Source organism: Desmodus rotundus, chromosome 10, assembly GCF_022682495.2.
Source record: "Desmodus rotundus isolate HL8 chromosome 10, HLdesRot8A.1, whole genome shotgun sequence".
NCBI lineage: Eukaryota > Metazoa > Chordata > Mammalia > Chiroptera > Phyllostomidae > Desmodus > Desmodus rotundus.
Genome location: NC_071396.1, coordinates 55,677,447 through 55,695,862, shown reverse-complemented (window position 1 = coordinate 55,695,862; position 18,416 = coordinate 55,677,447). Strand labels below are relative to the sequence as shown.

Below are 18,416 nucleotides of genomic sequence, written 5' to 3'. Positions count from 1 at the left end.
TCCATTCATTTGCTGATGGGCACTTAGGTTGCTTCCAGTACTTGGCTACTGTAAATTGTGCTGCTGTGAACATTGGGGTGCATAGGTTCTTTTGGAGCAACTGTATGTTCTTATTGGTAGAGGTATAACTTTGGGGTAAATTCATAGAGTAGGGATTACTGAGTTACAAGAAAATGCATATGTAATTTTGTTAGAGATTGTCAAATTTCCCAGCAGAAGGTTATATCACCAGTATTCCCACCAACCATGAAAGAAAGAGCCTCACAACCTTGCCATCCAACTGTGTTGCCAAGCTTCTTAGTATTTTTGCCAGTCTGGTGGAAGAAAAATGGGATCTGAGTTTAATTTTATTTGCTTTTCTTTTATTACCAGTAAAATTGAAATAGGCTTATATGACTAAGGACCATTGTATATCTTTTCAAGAATTGTTTGCTTGTGCCTTTAACTCATTGTTCTATTGAGGTTTTGGTCATTTTTTTCCTCTTTACTGTGAGTTTTTTAAAGTATATTAAGGACAATATCTTTTTATCTGTGATACATTCTGCAAATATTTCTTTCCCAGTTTGTCATTTGACTTTGGCTGTGGCATTCTTTTTCTGTGAAAAAATTCTAATTTTTATATAGTAATATTTATCTTGAGTTTTTTTTCACCTGGTGTTTAAGTCTTAGAGACTTTTCTTATAACCAGAATATAGCTGAATTCAGCCATGTTTTTTTCTAGTGGTTATGTTTTTTACGTTTAGATACCTGGATTCATTTGGAGTTTATTTTTACAAGTGAAGTGAGGAATGCATTTAAATGTATCTTTTTCCAAAAGGCTACACATTATTTCAGTATCATTTTTTAAAAAGTTCATCTTTGCCCAATGGTTTGAAAGCCACCTTTGTCATATTAATGGTCCACAGGTATTGGGTCTCCTTCTAGGCATTCTCTTCTTTTCTTGCACCAGTCTATCTGCCTATTCATGTGGCTACTGTGTGGCTTTAATTATGGATGCTTTATGGAATGTTTCACTATCTGATAGGTCCCTTTTCACGGCTTTGTTTTTCCAGTGTTTTCCTAGCTATCCATGCATGTTATTTTTCCATATGAACTTTTGTTGCAATTTATGTAGCCTCATTTAAAAACATATTGGTATTTTTGCTGTTATTGCTTTAATTTTATAAATCATAGTATAGGGAGAAATGATCTTTGTATGATGTTAAATTGTCCTGCCCTAAACAAGGGCTACTTCTCCATTTGTTTAAATCTGATTTTGTGTCTTTCAGTAGTGTTTTTAAGGTTTTCTCATACAGGTTGTACTACTTAGCTATTGCAGCATAACCAATTACCTCTAAGCTTAGTGGCTTAAACCAATAAACATTTATTATCTCATGCATTTTCTATAGGTCAGGAATTCAGGAGTGGCCCAGCTAGGTTATTTGGGCTTGGGGGTCTCTCATGAGACAGTAGTCAAGATGGTGGCTGAGCTGCAGGTATCTGAGGCCTATTAATTGGTGCTTCTAAGACGGCTCACTCACATGGCTTGCAAGTTAGTGCTTGGAGGAGGTCACAGTTTCCACCACGCAGTCCTCTCTGCAGGTGGCTCGAGTGTCCTTAAACATGGCAGCTGGCTTGCAACAGGCAAGTGATTGGAGAGACAGAACAAGGTGGAAACTGCAAATGTTTTTTGTGACTTAGCACTGAATGTCACACGGCACCATTTCTGGGATTTGTGCAGTGGGGTGCAGAGAGCAACCCCATTCAGTGTGGGAGGGGTCTACACGAAGATGTGACCGTGTGGAGTTGGGGATCACTGGGACTGTCTCCAAGGTACAAGTCTTGCACATGTCTGGGGTGTTTTTACACTAAGATTGTGGCTTCAGAGTCATGGTGGGTGTGCGTGTGTGTATTCATTGGGTGTTGAATTTTTAGAAAGAAGGTTATAGCCTTTATGAAGATAATAATGTGATTTTTCTTCTTAGGTTTATGGTATTTTAGTCTAAAATATTTCTTATTGAGTGTACCTTGCATTCCTGGAACAAATCCTGCTTGGCTATTGTGTATTAATTTAACAGGATGGTGTTGAACTGTTTGCTAATAAATATTCTAATATTTTGTGTTAATATTTATAATATTTGTAATTTTGTTTTCAAGAAATTTGCAGTATATCACATTTAGGTGTCAATATTATATTTGATTCATAAAGATGATTTTGAAAGTTTTCCTTCATTTTCTGTACTTGGGAACAATTTTTGTAATGTTGGATTATTGGGTTGGCCTAAAAGTTCGTTTGGTTTTTCCTAGCTGGCTCTAGTAGTGCTCAGTGGTCTTTAACTTTATTTGAAACAATTTTTTTAGATTGTATTGTGACAGCTGTCATATCAGCATGCATTAAAAAACTTACCAAAATTGGTGAATTTTTGTGTAGCCATTTTAATATTGAAGATGGAAGAAAATACGCAACATTTTTGGCATATTGTGCTTTACTATTTCAAGAAAGGTAAAAATGCCACTGAAACATAAAAAAAGATTTGTGCAGTGTATGGAAAAGGTGCTGTGACTGATCAAACATGTCAAAAGTGGTTTGCAAAGTTTTATGCTGGAGATTTCTCAATGAACGGTGCTCCACTGTGGGGTAGATCAGCTGAAGCTGATAGCAATCAAATTGAGACATTAATTGAGATATTATACCATGAGGGTGATAGACAACATACTCAAAATATCCAAATAACGTATGTAAAGGACACGTGGACAAGGCCAAAGAGGGGTGGGAGGTGGGGTTGGGTGGGGCAGGGGGAGTGGTAGGGGAAAATGGAGACAACTATCCTTGAACAATAATTAAAAAAAAACCCCAAAACAAAATATCCAAATCAATAAAGTTATTGGTGAAAATAAAAAATATGTCTTTTATTTTCCAGGAAATACTCAATGGATTTTTTGGTCAAGCCACTAGATAGTTATTCACAGTGTGGTAGTTTCCTTGTGAAACCTTCTGGGCCAGCTGCTTGGGTAAATCCTTGATAACGCTGCTTTCCATTGATTCCATTTGCCTGTTCTGTCTGCATCCATCCCTATACAGTTAGCTGTCTGAATCACTTTATTTCAAGTATGACTTTTGTATACATCATAGGTTTGATACTTCTTTGTGAGTCATTTTGGAAATATTTTTCTTTTAAAGGATGAATTAAGCCAATTCGTATTTATTAATATGCCTTTTATGGTTGGTCTCTGTCATTTTATTTCAGTTATAATTACTTTATGATTTTACTCTATTTTCTGTGTTTCTCTACATGATCTGTTTGCTTTACTCTTTAATTTTTAAAATTCCTTTGGTATTAAAATGAGGTATTTAGTGGTAACCTTTGTGCTTACCTTTTAAAATGAACCTCTCCACTGTTTTCTTAGTTAATCTTTGTTACCTGATTTGTCAGTTTTAATGCATCCTTTGACTCCTCCCCTTTGTCTGTGCAACAGATGTTCTCAAATGACATTCACTGGAGGCCCCTGAAACCCTTTCGGATGGGGGGGGTGGTTTGTACGGTCAAAACTATTTTCATAATATTACTAGGACATAATTTTACTTTTCTATTTTCATTTTCTCATAAATGCACATGAAGTTTTCCAGAGGCTACGTGATATGTGAGGATGTTATCACTGTGATGTGTAATAAAATGTGTGAAACGCTTTTGAAAATCCAGCTGTCTTCTATTAAGCCAGACCCTAGAGGGATTTGCAAAAATGGAAAATGTCACTCTTTTCACCGTATTTTGGGAAAAAATATTTTTACAAAAATATTGATGTTACCATGTAATAGGTTTATTATTGTTATGTTTATGTAAGTAAATAAATAACTTTTCAGTTTTAATTTCTTTTTAGTTTTCTTTTATTTTTTATTACATTTTTGGGGGTGATATTGGTTAATAAAATTATACAGGTTTCAGGTGTACCATTCTATAATAAATCATTTGTATATTGTACTGTGTGTTCACCACCCCAAGTCAAGTCTCCTATCACCGTCCATTCTACACTTACCCTCTTCTGCTTTCCCCCACCCCTTTCCCCTCTGGTAATCACCGTACTGCTGTCTGTGTCTATGAGATTTTTTTTCTTGTTTAATCCCCTTACCTTTTTCATCCAGTCTCCCATCCCTCCTCCCCCCTAACAGTTGTCAGTCTGTTCTCTATCTACAAGTCTGTTTCTGTTTTGTTTGTTAGTTTATTTTGTTCATTAGATTCTACATATGAGTGAAATCATATGGTACTTGTCTTTCTCTAACTGGCTTCTTTTATTTAACTAATGCTCTCCAGGTCCATCTATGCTGTCACTCAGAGTAAGATTTCCTTCTTTTTTATGGCTGAGTAGTATTCCATGTGTTAATGTACCGCAGCTTTTTTATTCACTCATCTGCCATTAGACAGTTGGGCTGCTTCCAAATCTTGGCTATTGTAAAGAATGCTACAATGAGCGAAGGGATACATATGTTCTTTCAAATTAGTGTTTTGGGTTTCTTTGGATATATTCCCAGAAGTGGAATTGCTAGGTCATAAGGGAGTTCTATTTTTAATTTTTTGAGGTAACTCCATACTGCTTTCCAACAACAGTGCAAGAGTGTTCCCTTTTCTACTCAATCTAGCCAGTGCTTGTTGTTTGTTGATTTATTGATGATAGCCATTCTGATAGATGTGAGGTGATATCTCATGGTGGTTTTAATTTGTATTTCTTGATGATTAGTGATGTTGAGCATCTTTTCATATGTCTATTGGCCATCTGTATGTCCTGTTTGGAGAAGTGTATATTCAGGACATTTGCCCATTTTTTAATTGGATTGTTTGGGGGGTTTTTGGTGTTGTATGAGTTCTTTATAAATTTTGGATATTAATCCCTTATGAGTTGTATCATTGACAAATATGTTCTTGCATTTGGTGGGTTGTCTTTTCATTTGTTCATGGTTTTATTTGCTATGCAAAACCTTTTTAGTTTGGTGTAGTCCCATTTGTTTATTTTTTCTTTTGTTACTGTTGTCCATGGAGATATATCAGAAAAAAATATTGCTACAAGAAATGTCCGAGATTTTACTGCTTATATTTTCTTCTAGGATTTTTATGGATTTAAGCCTAACATTTAAGTCTTAAATCCATTTTGAGTTTATTCTTGTATATTGTGTAAGAAGGTGGTCTAGTTTAATTTTTTTGCACATACCTGTCCAATTTTCTCAATACCATTTATTGAATAGACTATCTTTACCCCACTGTACATTCTTACCTCTTTTGTCAAATATTATTTGATCATAAAGGCATGGGTTTATTTCTGGGCTCTCTATTCTATTCCTCAGTTTTAATTTCTAATATGGAAATTGTTGACATATGTAACTCAATAAACAAAAATGTTTTGAGGGTCTCAAAAATTTTGGAAGTGCAAAGGATTTCCAAGGCCAAAAAATTTGAGAACTACTTCTGTGTAATATCACTGAATTTACTCTCCTTTCCACATTTCCTTTCCCTTCTTTTCCACTCTTTCTTCCCATTATATTTACTTAGTCAGAATATATGGCATTTTATATTCTTCTACTGTTGTCTTCATTTTTGTTTTAGTTTTAAATCTAATGTTAAATATATTAATTTGCCTAAATTCCCTCAGTCATAACTTGGTTGGATGAAGTTCATCCTTTAGCAGGTTCTTCAAGGACTCATGAATACAGTATTCTTCAAGTTTTTGCATGTATAAATGGCTATTCATGTTACTTTTTATTTGTTGCCATGATAGATATTGAAGAACAGCTTAGCTGCATATGAAATTCTTGGTTCACATTTTTGGTCCCTCATATGTTTCTTGCAAACGCTTTTCTATTTTTTGGTCTTGATTTCTTTGTTGCTCTTGAGAAGCTTGGTAACAGTTGAATTTTCTTGCTTTTTTAAAATTTTTAGTTTTTTTGCTTACCTGGAGACCTAAGATTTTTTTTTTTAACTTTAAAGTTTAACTATTATAACTGTTTTATACTAGGATATTCTGTGGGTTGATCATTCTAGGTAAATTTTTCCAACTATCTGCTGGGCCCATTTAGTTTGTGGATTTAGATTATGAATACACCCTGGCCGGTTTGGCTCAGTTGGTTGGGCATCATCCCACAGAATGAGGAGTCACGGGTTTGATTCCTAGTTGGGGCACATTCTTGGGCTGCAGGTTCAGTCTCTGGTTGGGATGTGGGTTCGATCTCTCTCACATTGATGTTTCTCTCCCTTGCTTACTTCCTCTCTTTCCCTCTCTCTAAAAATAAATAAATAAAAATCTTTAGATTTTCTTTGATTTCCTGAGCCTTTTAATGGATTATACTTTGAAGGAATAGTTCTATTTTGTTTTGTTTTTCTTTTGTTTTAGTTCTGGGTTTTTGTTTTTTTTTTTTGAAATTACAATTACGTGTACTTGGGACTCCTTTGCTTATCTTCCATTTAAACCACTTTTTTTCTGACCCTTTTTAACATATTCTACTTATTTTTATTATTTTGGTTGTTTTGCTGCTTTTATTTATTTCTGTTTGTTAAATGTTCATTCAAATATTATCTTCCTAGGGCAACTTGTAATTTAGTTTTTAATTCTGACATGATTTTTTCCATTTTTCTGTTCTATGCACATTTCCGTTCCTTAGATTTTGACCATCTGGTTCAAAATGTTTTTCATGTTCCCACATACTTGCTTGAAAATATTGAATTCAGTTTGGAGTATTGTGCCGTAGTTTCTTCTGCTTCGTTGTTTTAGGGGGTGGTGTGGAAGAATTTTCGCCTGTTTAAATGTTTCGAATTTAAATTTCAGTTTTATTTTTCCAAGTTTGTGTAGAAATAGACTGTTTTGGGGTCTTTACTTTGTAAATCAAGTTGACAATTTGGGGAGGCTATCAGCATTTAGTTCAGAAGTTTCCTCTTCTGTCTGTGAAGTGCAGTTTCTTTCATGTGATATCACAGCAGGAAAGTTGCTGTGCATCCCACCATTTTAACATTTCTTTTTGTCTTGTAGGATACCAAATTTGTTTCACATGCTCCTTTGTCCTCCCCACCCAGGACTCTAACATGTATTTATGCCCTTCAGATGGTGTGCTGCTGCTTTGGGTCCTGCAGGGTCCTGCACACCTTTAAATCTCTTCCCTGTAGTGTTTCAATGCCACAATTGGTACGGACTTTCTCTTTCTGGAGCGGCTTCTAATTCAGTCGTAGGCAACCACACCTGTGTTGGAGGAGGGCGGGAGAGGGCCTCAGGTGCAGTCTTGTTTGGACCTGGAAATGAAACAGGAGGCTCCTCACGTGCTCCCTTGATATTGGGAGTGTAAGTTCCGCCCTTGGGCGGTTTCCCCCTCTATGCCCCCTGCTGCAGCCGTTTTCTAGAAGCAGCCTTGAGAGAGCCATGTGTCCAGACCAGTGGGGTGGTGCATGTGACTGAACCCCTTTTAGGCTGCCATGTAAACTTAAGATCTTGGCGATCTGGATGGTGGAGATCTCGGCTTGCGGGCACCCAAGACAAGCCTGGCAAGTTCCTTTGCTTATTCAGCCTGCTCCCAGCCCACGTGGAGTGGTTTGCCTCTCTAGTCTCTCTGGCCCTTGAGTGCAGAGGCCCATTTAGAACAGACAACCCTTTTGGCCCCTCCCACAGTTTTCCTGGACTTGTCTCACTCTCCACTAACACTTTCAGTGGGAGCCAGTAAGTCTTGTACTTATGCGGAGTTTTCTCTGGTTTTATTTGTTCTTCCGGTTGCTCTGTATAGATTGTTTGGAAACATTGTCAAGTGATTCTGACTTAGGGACCGCCATTATCCTCAGCCCACCCAGACGCATACATCCTTAAATAAGCTGTAACCCAATCTAATGCCTACCCCGCCCAACACCATGTGCTTTAATTTAAATGCAGTTTGTTTTTTTAAAATGAAGTCTAAGATATTTTCTTCAGTTAATTTTCTAGTTCTTTTTATCTTAAATCTATAGTCTTCCTTTTTATATAGTTTAATAAAAGGATTTAGTTTTATTTTCCTCCACATAGTGATCAAGTTTTCATAATATCCTCTCTTAAACATTTTTTTTGCTATTTATTTGCATTTATACCCACGACTGTGTTTCTAAGACATATATTCTGTTCTATTGGCCTATTTCTCTATTATTAGACAATGGTAAAGTGTGGTGAACAATGGGGAAGCTCTTGGATTTTGCATTATAACACAAGCCTTAGACTTAAACCAACAAATGACCAAATGAAAATATCAATGATAAGTGCTATGCAAATCATTAAAATACAGCGATGTGATGATATTCTGACCTGGTGGTGACTCCTTTAGGTTGGTGGTCAAGAAAGCTGTGCAGACAACAGCTTATCTATTGAGACCTAAATAACAAGAAGAAGCCATCCATGGGAAGATCCTGGGCAGGTACATTGCAGGAGAGTGAACAGCACACATGAAGGCTCTAAAGCAGAGACCAAGTGGATATGAAGTGTAGAAAAGACCAGTGTATAGCTAGCTATTGGTGGGTAAAGTGAGGTCAGAGAAGAAGGCAGGCATCAAATCATGTGGGGCTTGGTAAGCTAGGGCAAGGAGTTTATTTAGACTTCATTCTAAGTGGGATGGGAAGCATTGGTTGATTTTAAGTACAAGAGTGACTTGATTGGATCTGTGTTTCAGAAAACATCAAACTGGCTGTTCTATGGGAAATGAATTTTAGGGAGACTGGAATCAGGAAAATCAGGTGGGGGTATAGCAATGGTCTAGGCAAGGGACAATAATGGCTCATGTTAGGGTAGGAGCAGTGGAGAAGAAGAGAAATGGTTGTTGGGGTTCTTTTGAATATAAAGTTACCTGCATTTGCCATTGAATTTATTGTGGCATAAATAAAATAAAAGAGCCAAAGGAAACTCCTAGATTTGTCATGAGTAATCAGATGAGTAGTGATGCTATGTACTCTGAAGAAGACTGAAGACTTTCTTAGGAATAAATAAGTTGTTTTGATCACATGGAAGTGAAGATTTCCATTAGATATCCAATTGGAAATGACAATAGAGACTTGATTATCCAAGTGTGGATTTCCAGGAGAGATATAGATGTCCTCAATACAGATATGGCATTTAAAGCCATGCAATCGGCTGGGCTCACCTAGAGGGTGTGTGTAGATACAGAAGAGAAAGAGGCCCAGTCTTGTAATTTCAGAATGTGGCAGTTCTGATGTCTGATTTCAGATGGGCTCAGAAGCTCTCCCTGCTCCCAATACCTGCCACCAATCTCACCAAAATCAGAGATTCCACCAGTAGGAAATTATTTCTGGGTTTCCATTAAAGTGTGTTCACCTGGGAGAGAGATTACAGGAAATCACATCATTATTTACATTTTTGAATGATTGTAGGTAGGGTCCCTTCCTGAGTAAGGGGGAAGGAGGAGGAAAGAGGATTAACCATAGGTCCATGAAGAAGCAGAATCCGACACCAACTACTGAGATGCGCAGTGGGTAGGATGGCAGGGAGGGCATTCATGGACCAAGAAAAGACACAACGAAGTGACTAGAGGTCTAAACTCAGACCTCTCCTACACTAGTTTTGCCTAGGATGGCCTTGCAATCAACTCAAACACTGTCCGCCATGTTTGCCCCTCGGGATCAGCAATAGCTTTTTCTCACCTGGGCCTTTGCCCCAGCAGAGCTCAGGGCATCTCACAACCTTTGTGTAGTGTTCTGGCCATACATGGAGGCAGCTGTAGACAGTGTCCTTGATGCCAGTTGCTGGGGGAATTTTCCACAAAAGCACACAAGGATTTGTCCCACCTGACTGAGAAGGCTGTTTTTTCTGGATGGATCTCTATTTATGCATGAGGAAACTTGGCACTGGCGAAACGGTAGCTTATTTTTCTTTTTTATTTGGTTTTATTCTGTGCTTCAGAAATAGAACAGATTAAACATTACTTGCTTTTGAAGGCTCCAGCTCTCCCTACAGCATGACTTTAAATTCTGTTCTCCCCAGGCGAGAATGTGGAAAACATCTCTTCTAGCTTTTGTTAAAAGCAATGCAAATGCAGGGAATACTTGGTAGGGATTTTTTAAAGTTTAACTTAATTTATATGTCTTTGAAAATAGACCTTTTCTTTCTACAAAGAAATACATGCTCATTGTAAAGAAATGAGAACAAATCAGAAAAAAATACAAAGAACAAAGAAAGAAAAAATAAAATCAGTTGGCAATTGATGAAATAAAATTACGTTTGAGCTGGAAGGGGCCTTAGAAATAATCTAACCAAACTTGCAGGCTTTTTTATAAATTATGAAACTAGGGCTCAGAGAAGTTAAGCAACTTGCTCATGGTCACATGGCTAATAATAGGGAAACTTAGTATCTTTTTCTTTCTTGATTAATCTTTTTCAGTTGTACCAGGGATTTTCAAAATTTTATGTTTTTCTTTTTACTGGTGATACTTTTTCTTTGAGTCAGAGTTTACTTAAAAGAGACAGCGGTAGGTCTGTTTCCCTACCTCCCATGTGCCCCTGTAGAAGGGTTCAGATCTTCTGGATCAATATTTGATATATTTAATAATCAGTGCCTGATACTGTGCATTCATTTATTTACCAACTATTTATTGAGTGTTTACTACGGCCAGGCACCTTTTGAGGTGAAAGGAATACAGCCTTGAACAAAACAGGCAAAGGAAAGGCAGGATGTGTGTGGAGGGGTGAGGGTGAATAGCAGTCTCTTGGGCTCTGTCTCTTGCTTGCCTGCAGCAGCCTCTTCTTCCTTATGGTTTTGGATGTCCCTTATCATTCGATGCAGGGACAACATTTGATCTAAATCATCCTGCAAGTCTTACTTTTTTTTTTTGACTTGATTTGAGTAATTATTTGGTCCTTCTTTGTTCTGAAAAGATCCAACATTTCTCAGTGTTATTCAGAGCCTTCCATTTCTCTTTAACCGACAGTGGGCTTAGTATTGGCCTGGAGACTGCATTCTGTTCCCACTTTGATTAGAGATGAGGTACTTGTCAATTCCAAAGGCTGCCATTTCAGCAAATTTTGGATAAACCTTGTAAGGAAATTACACATTCTAATTCAATAGAGGTAAAAAACAAAATCTCATTTCTGGTGGATACAATGAAGGATTCTATACCTATTGTTCCCTAATGCAGTTTATAAGCTTAAGGTTTATAGTAGGGAAATTATTCTCTTCCCAACATAAGTGGTGAATTCAAATTTGAAGGTTAACTTGTCTTATTCCAAGTTGGCTATGTGGTCCTCCAACTCCCTTCATTCCAGGACAGGAAAGTAAGAAGGGGACATTGGGGTCAAATCCTGGCCCTGCCCCTTCCTGGCTGTCATTCTTGGGCACATTATTTAACTTCCTCAAACCTCAGGTTCCTCAACTATATATTAATACCAAGCACTTACTGCATCTTGTTTCCTTCCTCTCATTCCTTTGAATTGAAGAATTAGTTTCTTAGGACAGTGACTTTACTGGGCACAGGACTCCCTGGGAATTGTGTCAAAAATGCAAATTCAGAATCGGCAGGTCTAGGAGTGGGGCTGAGGCTCTGCATTTCTGACAGGCTCCCAAGTGCTCACTTGCATGGTAAGGATGCTCAGTCCCTTTGGGATCAGACCTGTGACTGACTTCCAGGGCTTTGCCAGGGGGTCTTGGGCAAGTCACTCTGCCTTTCTGATCCTCATTTTCTCAACCATGGTTATTATGCATCACAGGTAAAGTGAAGACTTAAAATGAGACTATGGGTGCCACGAGCATAGCACCATTTTTATTGCTATTTTTATTTTAAATGTGTTAAACCAAACACTAACAGTACTGGTATTGAGAACAGGACCTGCAGCTGTTAATGGAGGGAGTGTATCTTTTCAGTAGCACCTAGCACAGTGCTTGGCATGTAGGAGGTGAACCACAGATGTTGACTTGCATTGCACACAATGTTCACATGGGCAGAGGCAGGCTGCGAACTGGGAAGGGTTGCTGCGTGTAGGCATTGGGACCCTGCTGAGGGTTTCGGTGGATAGTCTCTTGAGCTCCCTTCTAAAAAGGAAAACCAACTCCTTATTGATCACCTGGGTCCAAAGAGAAGGAGTTATACTTACTAACTTCTTTTCCTTTCTTCTGGAAAACACTATGATTTTAGGCTGTGGAGTTCTTTCTATAACTTCTGGAACTGGAGGATGAGCTAATGAACTTGGTAAGGTGGCTCTGTGTTGACCAAGGCAGGTCATTTCAGACAGGTTCCCTGCTCTATCCTAGGGGTGTAGTTACAGTTCACAGTGAGACTCTTATCCAGTTCAGCTCCCAGGAAGAATACTGATACTCCAGGGACCTCAGGGGTGCTCACACATTCTGACTCTGCCATTTTCCTGCCTCCTCTGTCTTGGAACTACATTTCATGACTCCCCTTTACTTTTAAAAAAATTAATGAAAAATAATTTCATAGGTAATATATGCCTATAGTAGAAAAATAGAAAATATAGGTGATCAAAAAATAAGAAAATAAATTTCCTTGAAACCCACTACCTTAAGATCAATTCTATTAATATTTTGAAGGAATAATTTCAAAGTTTTACGTGTCTGTATGTATAACCTCAGCAAAAGAATGTATTTTAAACCTAATTATTTTGCAAGATAATTTTAAAAATGTATTTATTGATTATGCTATTACAGTTGTCCCATTTTCCCCCCTTCACTCCACTCCATCCTGTCCACCCCCTCCCTCCCACATTCCCCCCCTATAGTTCATGTCCGTGGGTCATACTTATAAGTTCTTTGGCTTCTACATTTCCTATACTATTCTTACCCTCCCCCTGTCTATTTTCTACTTACCATTTATGCTACTTACTCTCTGTACCTTTCCCCCCTCTCTCCCCCTCCCACTCCTCTGTTGATAACCCTCCATGTGATCTCCATTTCTGTGGTTCTGTTCCTGTTCTCGTTGGCTTAGTTTGCTTTGGTTTTTGTTTTAGGTGTGGTTGTTAATAACTGTGAGTTTGCTGTCATTTTTACTGTTCATATTTTTTATCTTATTTTTCTTAGGTAACTCCCTTTAACATTTCATATAATAAGGACTTGGTGATGATGAACTCCTTGAACTTGACCTTATCTGAGAAGCACTTTATCTGCCCTTCTATTCTAAATGAAAGCTTTGCTGGATAGAGTAATCTTGGATGTAGGTCCTTGCCTTTCATGACTTGGAATACTTCTTGCCAGCCCCTTCTTGCCTTAAGGTCTCTTTTGAGAAATCAGCTGACAGTCTTATGGGAACTCCTTTGTAGGTAACTGTGTCCTTTTCTCTTTCTGCTTCTAAGATTCTCTCTTTCTGTTTAATCTTGGGTAATGTAATGATGATGTGCCTTGGTGTGTTCCTCCTTGCGTCCAGCTTCTTTGGGATTCTCTGAGCTTCCTGGACTTCCTGGAAGTCTATTTCCTTTGCCAGATTAGGGAAGTTCTCCTTCATTATTTGTTCAAATAAGTTTTCAATTTTTTGTTCTTCCTCTTCTCCTTCTGGCACCCCTAGAATTCGGATGTTGGAACGTTTCGAGATGTCCTGGAGGTTCCTAAGCCTCTCCTCATTTTTTTGAATTCTTGTTTCTTCATTCATTTCTGGTTGGATGTTTCTTTCTTCCTTCTGGTCCACACCATTGATTTGAGTCCCAGTTTCCTTCGCATCACTATTGGTTCCCTGTACATTTTCCTTTGTTTCTCTTAGCATAGCCTTCATTTTTTCACCTAATTTGCGACCAAATTCAACCAATTCTGTGAGCATCTTGATAACCAGTGTTTTGATCTGTGCATGTGATAGGTTGGCTATCTCTTCGTTGCTTAGTTGTATTATTTCTGGAGCTTTGATCTGTTCTTTCATTTGGGCCATTTTTTTTTGTCTTGCTGCACCTGTTATGTAAAGGGGCGGAGCCTTAGGTGTTCACTGGGGCGGGGTAATGCTGGTCAGTCTGCTGTGATGCTGTACTTGGGGGAGAGGCTGAGAGGAAGCAATGGTGCTTGCTCCACTCTCTGATTTCAGTCACTCCCTCCGCTATCCACAATCAAGTTGGGCCCCTCTGGTGCTGATTCCCGAGTGGGCGGGCCCGCACATGCTCTAGGCCCCTGTCGGTCTCTCCAACGAACTCTCCTGTGAGGCTGGGAGTTTCTCCTGCTGCTACCTCAACCCCCACAGGTGTTTTCAATCAGAGGTTTGAGGCTTTATGTCCCGAGCGCTGGAGCCCTGGGTTGCGAGGTCTGCTTTGCTCCCCTGCTGTTCCTCCTGGTTTATCTATGTGAGAATGTGGGGCCACAGGGTCTGTCAGCCACCACCTTGTGGGGTCTGCCAGCTGCAGCCTGGCCTGCACCGTTCCACAATCCGCCACCTTGCTGGGTCCGCCAGCTGCTGCCTTGCCACAAGTCCTCTCCACCCCAGCTGCCCATCTCCACCCCTCCTACCGGTCTGGATGAATGTTTCTTCTTTATCTCCTTGGTTGTCAGACTTCCATACAGTTCGATTTTCTGTCAGTTCTGGTTGTTTTTTGTTTTTAAATTGTTGTTGTCCTTTGGTTGTGCGAGGAGGCACAGTGTGTCTACCTACGCCTCCATCTTGGCCTGAAGTTCCACACTTAATATTTTTTAACGGTTGAAAAAATAAGAGGAGGACTATCATTTTGTGACATGTAAAGTTTATATGAAATTGCATTTCAGTGAAAGTCTTATTGGAGCACAACGACACCCATGCATTTCTACATTACATGTGGCTGCTTTCTTGATACAAGAGCAAAGTAGTTGTGGCAGAGATTGTATGGCCTGCAAAGCTAAAGCTAAAAATATTTACTATCTGGTCCTTTACAGAAAAGGTTTGCTGACCCCTTGGTATAAATAATTTCTGCTTTGGTAACCTGAATATCTGCTTAATGATCTGTCTTAAACATCTCTCCATGTCAAGAAAATACTTTTTTTTCCAAAATAATTTTAGTTTTTAATTTAAAAAACAGTACATGTGTTTTGTCCATCTCTGTTGTCTTTGTCAGTCATTAAACTTATTGCCCTGATCAGTTTTTATAGTACTTTTTGTTTACAAAGCATTATTGTCTCATTTAATTTTCATAGTCTCTCCAGGAGTTAGACATTAGGGGTTCATGGAAATTCTTTGCTTGCAAGTAACAGAAACCACCTTAAGTGTCTTAAACAAGAAAAGGGGATTGATGAGGATTGATGGAAGATTATGGGATTTGTGTGTCTTCTTTTTAATCTCTTTGCATAGATTGTCTTTTCGTGCAGATAAGGGCAATGGTGGGTATGAGTGCTGACAGCAGGAGGTTCCAGGTCACTGGGCCTGCCACTATGAAGGGGCCCAACTGCGCGATTGTTCCCTTTTGGGCCAATTTGTCAATACTGGGTTGTCCAAAAAGTTTGTATAGGTTTTTTTTATCCATAAAATAAAAGACACATTTTTAAATTTCATTTTCATTTATTGATTTGGATATTTTTGTCTGCTATCTCCTACATGGTATAATGTTGATTGTTCTCAGTTAATGTTTTCATTTGATCACTATTGACTTCAACTGGTCTACCCGACCCTGCATCATCATCCAGCAGGAAGAAATCTGTAGCATGAACTTTGCAAACCACTTTGACACATTTGATCAGTCACGGTACCTTCTCTGTATGCTGCATAAATCTTTTTTTTGGTATTTTACTGGTGTTTTCTACCTTTTGAAATAATAAATCATAATATGCCAAAAGTGTTGCATATTTTCTTTCATCTTCAATATTAAAATGGCTACACAATTCACTAATTTTGATTTTTTTAAATGCATGCTGATATGACAGCTGTCACAATACAACTTAAAAAATTTTTGAATGAAGCTCAAGACAACCAAAGGCTACTAGACCCACCTTACAGAAAAAATCAGAACATTTTGGCCAACCTAGTATCAGGGCGGGAAATGCAGTTGGTGCGGAATTGGCCAGATTTTACTCCTGGTCCAATCACCTATGACCATGGTAGAAACATGGCTTCTAGGGAATCATTTTCAAAATGGGTCCTCTATACATTGCGTGACAGTTAAAAGGGATAATTGTGAATTGTGCAGGTACTTCAAAATTTATTTACTTCATTTTATTACTCTCATTCTACAGAGGAAGAAATTGAGTCTTAGAGACACGAAATGAATTACCCAAGTGGCAAAGTAATTGGTCAAATATAAGTCTATAGACTCCAGCCCAGGTGTGTTTTGGGTGTACTGGACTGCTCCTTGTTGCCTGCTGCAGACTTGGGATGTTACAACAGTAACATCCTTGTTGCTTGGTAATCTCTCTGAAAGCTGGGAATTCCCTCTCTGTCCTTTACTCTGTCTCCAGGCTGTGGCTATGAGCTGGATGGACAGGTGCAGGTTTTGGAATTTTCTCCTGGTTGACTGCTGTGCTCAGTACTTTGATCCATCAACGGAGGGAAACTGAATGAAAATGATCCACATGCCAATCTGGGCTGGAATCTCATTGCTTAGCCAGCTTTTGTCTCACATCTTTGTGTCTGATGCCAGCAACTAATCTCCAGGCTCGATTAGCAATGGTTATAGCCCAGTGAGCATGAATCCTGAAACTGCTTTGACATGATGTCTTATCAGTGAGAGCTGTGGCCACAAAACTCACAACTGAGCCGATGGTGCAGGATGCCACAGGTACCATGACTATGATTCTGGGGCCCTGGTTGAATAAAATGCCATCATTTTATAGATCTTTTTCTTTTAAGTTGAATGAATAAATCAAGCTATGTGGTTTTGTAAAATGTAGCTCTGAAATACCCCTGGAAGCTGGAGGCTCGCTGGATTCATTCCTTTATGCAGAAAGGAACTCAGGTGTGGAGGACAGGTGCAGTGGAAATATGTTGTTTGTTACTCCAATATCCACTGTTTTTTTCTCCCTTTCTTCCTTTAACTATACCCTGAACATATCCCTTTCCATGTGGTGTGGGGCTTGGACTGATCCCACACACAGTTCAAAAGATAGACTATGACTGACCCATGCCAACCTGTGTATTCTTTCCCCTGGATGCACCTATTAATTCGGGTTTAGTCGAATGACTTATTTCAGGACAATGAAAGAGCCCAGGACCTGGTTATGTGCTCTTGGAACTGCCATTTTCTTCCCCCATAGATCATTTAGGATAAGGATGTGGGGCCTGAAACTGAGGCAGCCATTTAGTCCTGAGAGTAAAGCTTGAGCTGTCGCGTCTGTGTGGGGCATAGAGTCTGGTGATGAAGCCAACCCCCTGGTAGGCAGAGCTCAGAGGCAGAAAGAAGATGAGACACCAGGGGTCCTTGGTGAAAATGTCTGAGCTACTGAATGAAGAAGCTTCTTTGAAAGCCCACCCTAATCTGAATGGATTGCTTAAGCCACGTGACCATTTAAAAATATCCCTCAGATACAAGTAGCATCACTAATTGTCTGCTCTGAATAGATTATGTTTACTTGGTGATTTGACCAGCTTCTTCTAAAGGTTTAACACTCATGTAACTTGGTGGCCAGTGGATATTGTACAGACCAGCAAGTAAACAGCAATTGTAGCTCTCAGTTTAGATCCAGCCTCCTGTTTACATAACTAGTACACATTTTTGTCAGGGTTGAAAAATGAGTGGTTGCTTTATTTGACAATATGTGCTGTCTTTTGATAGAAAGGGAAATAATTATATATCAATCTATTAAATGACTCCCCTTCCCCTTGCATATGGTGCACCTTCATGATTTTTTCTAGTGAGTGTGGAATTCAAGCCCAAGTGGTATCTTCTCTGGAATGTAGGGACTGTTTGGATGAATCTGCATCAGGGAGGCAATTCCTTTCCCCATGTGAATACTTGGCTTAGAAGGGTGTATGTGGCTGAATATCCAGCCAATGAGACTTGAATGAAAGTCTTCTGGGGGTGGGATTGCTTCCAGGAAAGGTTACTTAGATCTTTGAAGAACAGGGGACCTAATTTCCTTGAATTGCTTTTCCTTTTGGCTGCTTCTTATGTGAAATTGTTGTCTTCATGATGTGAGACTAGTTGTCAGGTTTATGATGTGAGGCTGGCTGTCAGGTTTTTTGTTTTTTCTTTCTTAATTTCTGCCACAGAAAGCATCCTGATGCATTCTGCCAGAACCACATAAAGGGAGAGTGGATTTCCCCAAGGAGGGGTGGCACCCCTTCTTCATTTAAAAGAAGAGAAAGAAAAACATGAACTACATCTACTATAGTTTCTGAACGTTATCTGGATGTTCTTATTCTGTGGGTACAGCTCTACCCTCAGCCATGGACAAGGCTTTGTGTGATCACCAGATCAGGAGAGCTGCTTTGTGCCGGGTAGGAGTGCTTGAGTACCACACTCAGATTCTCATAAACTTGCTAGCTCACTCTTATATACACTTATGAAACATCTTTTTGGTAAAATGAAAGCAGGGGTTGTATTTAAAAATACTAAAG

At 39.0% G+C, this 18,416-nt stretch overlaps 1 protein-coding gene across 6 annotated transcripts in view; it reads left to right on the top strand.

The window, feature by feature from the left end:
- The window catches only part of PRELID2 (PRELI domain containing 2), a 336,985-nt gene that overhangs the window by 89,916 nt on the left and 228,653 nt on the right, over positions 1-18,416 (top strand). The gene's annotated exons all lie outside the window — the stretch shown is intronic.